This window comes from Leptodactylus fuscus, chromosome 4 (assembly GCF_031893055.1).
Source record: "Leptodactylus fuscus isolate aLepFus1 chromosome 4, aLepFus1.hap2, whole genome shotgun sequence".
In the NCBI taxonomy this organism is placed as follows: Eukaryota; Metazoa; Chordata; class Amphibia; order Anura; family Leptodactylidae; genus Leptodactylus; species Leptodactylus fuscus.
The window spans coordinates 52,262,583-52,270,303 of NC_134268.1; positions in this window are offsets into that span (position 1 = coordinate 52,262,583).

The window sequence follows — 7,721 nt, forward strand, 5'->3', positions numbered from 1 at the left end:
GTGTCTAAAAGAGCGGCGCGTTACACAGTGAGAATGGAGCCTAAGGCTGTTTCCACATGGTTGAGACATGCATCATGTCACATAGTTTTATAAAAAAGTGGAGGGTGGGGCACAACATTTCTGTGCAGAAATAGATGTGCTACAAAAATTGCAACTTTTTCATGTCTTGTCTGAAAACTGGAGAGAAAAAACAGAAAAGCAAAGGAAAAAATGCAGCAAAAACATCCATTTTTAATGCTTTTCACTGTGTATTTACTTTTTGTGATTTAAGACAACAAGACAAGCTCAACGGTATTGATAAATCTGCCCCATTGTGGTCACTGTCCGACATAGAGCAACTAAAATAAACAAAGAATAAGGCTATTATCCACAAAAAATTAAAAAAAAAGTTATATATTTTGAAAGCAAAGATGAAAAATAAAAAAAAGTCACAGTTTCACCATCCAAACTATCCTTAATATCAATCTCACTGCTGGAGATAGCCAATGTAAAAAAAAAAAACAGGTAATCTCCCGTGATCCCACTGAAATGAATGGAGTCGGGTTTAACCTTCTTAGTTCCTAAGAAAGGAATACCTGCTTAGGCTGAGGCCCCACATTATGCAAAAGCAGGGGGTCCTTTAGTAGATTTTTTAGTTTTTTGGTTTTTTTTTTGTGGTTTTTTTTTAGCCAAAGCCAAGAATGGCTTCAAAAGGAATGAGGAATAAATAGGAATCAGTTTAACTTCTACCTTCCGCTCAATCCACTCCTGGCATTGGCTCAAAAAGACACAGCAAAATCTTCAACAAACAAAGCTGCGCTTCCGCAATGGGGGGCTTTAGCCTTAAAAAGAATGGCAATAAGATCAAAAAGCCCAATAACAGTTATATCTATTATTATATCTGTAACATTTCCAGAGAGCACAACCTACAGTGTTCATCCCCATTAATACCATGAAATCCTAAAACCGTACATGTTCAGAATAAAGCTTTTATCTGTGCATATTGCTTTAGGAAACAGAATGAAAAACAATCTGTATGATATTATATGTATCTTCATTGCAGGAAAGTGTGATATTTACGGGCTGATTGGTTTTACAGTCCAATAACAATGAAGGTTCCAACATAAGGAAACATTTCTCTCTGACTTGTTAATGTAGATTTTCTATAGAATTTTGGAGAGAACAATTTAACCAGATGGTTTGTAAAAATTACATTATCTAGAGCTGGAGTGTCAAATAGCCAACATCCACAGTCACTTTATAGCACTGCCGGGACTGTAACACAAGTACTAATGGCTATCTGGGAAATAGATAGGAAATGCTGAAATACACATTGTGATAACCGCCTCTACTTCATAAGTTATATAACCTGCTAGAGCTGGGGGTGTTTTAGTGGCACACATTACAGTGTAAGACCTGTGATGGGTAAGGGCTCACATCCATTAGTTCTTTACATGATTATATATATATATATATATATATATATATATATACACACACTGTATATATATGTACTGTATATGGGTCAAATATAGAGATGAGCAAACACTATTCGAAACAGCCATTTCGAACAGCACGCTTCCATAGAAATGAATGGACGTAGCCAGCACGCGGGGGGTTAAGCGACCAGCCGCTGGCAAAGTCTGCATGCCGACCACTTCCATTCATTTCTATGGGAGCGTGCTATTAGTAATAGCTGTTTCGAATAGTGTTCGCTCATCTCTAATCAGTAATATCAGTTATTGGATCTTTATTATAGGATTCAAAAATGTAATCTCGACAAAAATGCTCTTCACTGATTAGAGTCAAGAACCTCAAGACAGCTTTCTATTAAAATAAAAAGTATGTAGGCACAGGGCCGGCATCAGCACTCAACATATCAGGGCAATTGTCAGCGCCCCAAAATCCTGAGTGGGTCCACATGGCAGTGGCATAGAGTACGGGGCTCGTGGCCAGCTGGAAATGGCCATGGCCCTGTACCGCCATGATGGTGGTTAGAGAAAGACTGGTTCTCTGACCGCTATACATACTGCTAATGGAGGGGGCCCCTTTCCATTAGATGCCAGACCAGGGAAGGTGATTAAAATAAAAAAAAAAAAAAAAGTTATACTCACCTATCCTGTGTTCAGCATCCACTCCGGCTGGTGATTGAGGTACTGCTTCCCAGGCCTCACTGCTTGGGCCTGTGATTGTGTCACATGGAGCACGCCAGCGTAATGATGTCATCACGCCCCATGTGACCACCGAAGCCCAAGCAGTGACATATGGGGAGCAGGACCTCAGTTGCAAGTGACGCTGGGAATGGATCACACCAGCGTCTGATTTCTGTTTTCAGGTTTCTGTCTTCTGCCGACAGAAGATGGAAACCTGTCAGACCGTGTCCGACCGTGAGCACCGGTGAGCGTATTGTGCTCTCCACGGCAAAACTGGGTTTTTTAAACCGGACACAAAGTCCTGCAGGTCTGACTTTGTGTCTGGTTAAAAAAAACGGTTTCACCGCGGAGAGCAGAAGACGCTCACTGGCAATCACGGCCGGACACTTTTCAAGCCCATTCAAATGAATGGGCTTGAACAATGATTGCAGGAGCGAGGATGGGGGCCACTCCAGATCATATAATTCTATGTGGGGGCCACTGTGGAGTGACACTATAAACAGTATAAGTCCCTGTTCACACGGTAAAAACTAGCACTGATTTTGCAGTGGATTTCGCACCTAAATCAACAGCAGATTCCTCCCTCATTTTGCCTCCTATTGAAACTAAATGGAGCAGGAAGCTGGAAAAAAAAAAACGTCCTGCTGGATCTTTCCACAGATTCTGCAGCTGAATCAGATGCCGCAGCTCACGACTACGCACTGGTTGGACTCATTTATTTGGGCCTAATTATTTGTGGAAAACTGCAGCAGAATGCCGATGTCCTGTACCGTGAGCCGGGTGAGTAATATAAACAAGAATCTGGGGCACACGTCCACCTCAAATTCCTCTTTACTTCCCGATGTCAGAACAGGTAGTATCTACTTCTATTGGAGTGGACTGTAGTACAGTCCATTCCATACGTCTCACTCAGCAAAAAAACACCCAATTTTGATTGCTTTTTTTGCTGCAGGGTGCTTGAGTTATCTCAAAAGGGGCCCCCTGGGGCTTTGTCGCCCAAGGACCCACACAAACCTGGAGCCAGGTCGGCTTACGACAAACTGAATAGAACATGATCAAATCTTCATATATTCTCCAAAATGGTATTATTACCAACCATGTGCCCTGCAAAAAGAGAGCCTTTACACATCTCTGTAAATGGGAAAAAAAAAATCGCAGCATGTCAGTCATACCTATGGAAATACACTTATGGAGAAAAAAAGACATGGCCCGCACATCCCAATCTTATACATTGATCTAGAGCTTCTCAGCAAATTCTAAAATATTGAACATGAGGTTCTTAGTATACATATTGATCAAGGTGCAAAAGCCCACAAGCCACTTCACGGCGACCTCTGTATAGTGGGTCCTTACTCTGATGGGTGCATCGTCGCACAGTGGTCACCACCACCACAATACAGCGCCCACAGGGGGAGCAACCATATCGGAGGCATTGTTTGCTAATTCTGTAATCATTGGTAGGAAGAGGGGTGATTCAATTTCCCACCATCTGCTCAGACACGAACAACACTGCCAGTTTAGAGCCTGAAGTCTCAATGTGCTCAAAGCAATAAGTAATTCTGCTATCGGCCCCACCATGACCATAAATGAGTTACAGTATTTGGTAAAAAGCCAAAATAAAGGGCACATCTTATAATATACATTTACTACAATAATGAAAGAAGATACAAGGATTAGCTGTACCTGTAACAAGAGAATTACAATATACTTCATCTTGGTCAATATGTGTCTCCAGCTCTATGGTGGTGCTTGTACTTGGTCCAGTTTATTTGGTATGTTTATACCTGGTTTCAGGATTACTGTCCATATACAGATGATGTAAAACACAGACTGGGTTATTTATTACATATCATTGTTAACACTATAAATCTAGAATGTTTAAACCTTCTAAGTATTAAAAAAAAACAACACGAACACAAGGAAAAGGAGGAGAAAAAAAAAAGAAGTAGGACCTTAAAATGAACGTGCTGGTGTTTTGTTAAAGGGATTGTCAAAGAAAAGATAGACATTCTGCATAATTTCAGAAAAAGCGCCACTCTCTTGACTTTAGGCCATGTCTGGAATCACACCTTCACCCTAGTCACTTGAGTAGGGGTGAAATGCAATATCATTTGCAGCATATGGAGAATGGAGATAGCATGCTAGGTAGATCTAAACAAAGACAACGTATTGTGCACAGTGGCATATGCAAAGGAGATGGAATCTAAGGGACTTCTGCATGGACTGTCTCTAAGGGCAGTGAATTCTCCATGGACTATCTCTCAGGGCAGAGTTCCCTTTGTTTAAGAAGAGGATGCAATGTTCACACCACCCACAAGGAAGAAGAAACTGGAGTTGGGAAATCTCACTCTCCAGGGGCTCCATAACAGCTGCAGAGTATGCACGCCCTTGTGCACTCTATTAAGTACAGACTAAGCACAGCTTTGCAGTTAGTTATATGTGGCTGTTTACGTGAAAAGGGCCCAGATCGTCGATACTAATTATAGAGAAAATAGTCCAAAACATGTTTGGGTAAAAAAAAAATCACAATTTTGTTTTATGCAAAAATTTTATTTAAAAATATGTCAATTGTGCTTTCAATAAAAATTTTTTTGCTGTTTCGGACAATGTTACACCATAACCGTTACAATGATACCAAGAACTCCATATCGACAATGTGGGCCCTTTTCACATAAACAGCCACATATAGTCACTAGTTAGTGACACACTTTTTTTTGTTTTTATCACAAGAATTACTAACGTTGACCTAAATGTTTGCCATTGTCCACAACCCACCAACATCTGCCATTCAGTCATGTTGGAATCATTCAACCAGTTATCGGATGAAATTATGTATGTATTGTGCACACAATTTGTTTTTTCAACCGATGTAGTGTTCAGATCATTTCCACTGATTAATATGTGTAATATGATGACTTGGTCATATTTTGGCTGACCCAGAACTTTTGTGCGTGGTTAACTTTACTCAGAGCAAATCCTACACATCTATGAGATTGGTTTGTGCTTAAATGGTCCCCATCCTTTCAGACACGTTGGTCTAATTTCATAGAGCATGCAATTCTGGATCAATATGTAATGCACTTGAATTAAATTTTTGCCTGAATGCAGTTAGGAGGGGCCATTTTCCTCACAGCCTGCACAGACATGTCTGCAGACAGCAAGGACTTAAGATCTCACAGCTTAGGCTAGGATCAGACTTGCAGTGGACTCCAATGATGGAGAGTCCATCCACTAAACTGTGGTTACCCACGGAACCCATAAACTATAATGGGTTCTGCTGGGTTTTTGCAATTTTTATACTAAAACCGATAGAGAGAAAATTCCTCCAAGTAGGAGACTCCAACGCAGATGTGAACCTAGCCTTACAACGCATGAAAAAACCCCAACTTGAATGGATCTCCTATATGATGGTTACTTTGGTTTTTCTCAGCTATTGGTTTGCTATTGTACTGTTACAAGAGGCAGAATTACCTGTAAACAATCCAAACTAGACATATGACAAGACCCTACACATGTCAACTTGTCATAAATGCTCAGGTATCCTTTAAAGGTTAACTAGATAAGAAAGCAGGAGACAAGTGCTAAAATATCACTTATTTCATGTTTTTATACCATTTGGCAGTTTTTAAAAAAATTACTTCCAGCCAACCCCTTTAGGCTAAGGCTCCACAGGCCCGGAAACACAGCGCTAAAGAACTGCGGGAACAACCGTGGCTTGAACGAATTGTGGTTCTTCCCACAGCACTTTGAACAGAAAGTTCACAGAGTTTACCTCCGCGGACTTTGTTACAATTATATCTACAGAGAAGCCGCTGGCGTTTCTTTAGCTATAATTAACGATTTTTAAAACTGTGACTGTTTTGAAAAATGCAGCATGTCCGCGCTGCAATTTTTTCCGTAAAGTGGAGATGGGATTTGCATGAACCCCATCCACTTTGCAAGTACTGTATAATGCCGTGATTGCTACATTGGGGCCACTATAGCCTTCTAGGTGTTTTTAGGAGAGTTTACTTTTTTTTTTTAACTCTCAGTTTTATTCAGTTTTTGTAATTTTTACAATGTTACAATACAGAATGAACAACCATATTAGGAAGAGAAAAGGCTTAGTCTTACAATAATCAGTAGAAAGAACACACAAGTTCAAAGCCATTAATAAAATACGGGGTGCCCACCTCTTGTAACATCTCTCAGTGCTACATCACCCAGTTTAGTCCATAGGGCTGAATCAATGTGACTTTTTGGGTTGGCCATAACGGAATGAGATCAGCTGGTAATGTAGGTGAGGGTGTCTGTTCTAGTGGGTTTCTGTTTTCGATCCAGACTTCGCAGGGGCCTCTGAAGAGTGGGTCAAAACTGGATAAGCGGATAAAACGTGTGGAAAGAAGCCACGCAAGTCGTTTAAATGCTGTACCAACACGCCTCTCCGCCGATGCTCTAATGATCTGACACCAGAGGGGTCTAACAAGTGAAAGCCATTGTCTCAGTTGAATTGCTTTATAGTAAGAAAGGAGATCAAGCTGTCCATTGCTCAATTGCCTCTCTTCTTGATCAATAAGCTGTATGGGAGTCTGGGAGATTTAGCTTTCCATGCATAGGCGGAAAGCAAACTACTGATAGAATTAAAGCTAGCAGGGAGGTATATGGGCAGCATTTGCATCACGTAGGTGATCTTGGGGAGCACATAGGTTTGAATTAGGTTTTTCCTTCCAATCCAGGTTAGGAAGGGTAAATCACATGACTTAAGTACTTCTCTGAGGTTGTAGATATATCATTGGGAAGTTTGATCCTTAGGTATTTGATACAGTTTTCCAGACAAACGGGGAGTCTTTCTGAATTACAGCTGCCATCTCCGTTGGGATGGAGATATTTGAGATCTCTGATTTGGATGTATACACTTTATAAATTGGAGAGTTCCCCGTATAGGGTTAGGAGTAGAGATGAGCGAGTACTGTTCGGATCAGCCGATCCAAACAGCACGCACGCATTGAAATGAATGGAAGCACCTGGTACTTCCGCTTTGACGCCGGCCGCTTAACCCCCCGCGTGCCGGCTACGTCCATTCATTTCAATGCGTGCGTGCTGTTCCAATCCGCTGATTCGAACAGTACTCGCTCATCTCTAGTTAGGAGAGACAGTAGGACCAGGAGTCCTTCGACAGGGTTTGTGATTAAGAAAAGTACATCATATGCAAATGCTACCAATTGCAAAGTGCGAGGACCTACTTGGAAACCCTTTATCTGTGAATTTAAGCGTACAGCCTGTAACAAAGTCTCTAATGTTAGAATAAAAAGGGTCGGTGACAGGGGGCAACCCTGCCTGGTTCCATTCAGAATGTCAAATGGCTGGGATAGAGTGCCATTTACTTTTAGTCGGGTGTGGGGTTGGGAATATAGGGGCAGACTGACTGAAATTAAGGCGTCCGGTACTTCAAATGCTTCAAGGGTCTCCACTCATAAAGACTCATGGAAGAGTCTACTTTACGTTACCTCCTCTGGTGATTTTATAAAGCTGAAGATTGGGGGTTTGGGTTGGTTCAGATCCCAGGTAATGTGATTAGGACTAGGACCAGCCCCTGCCTCCACTCCCTCC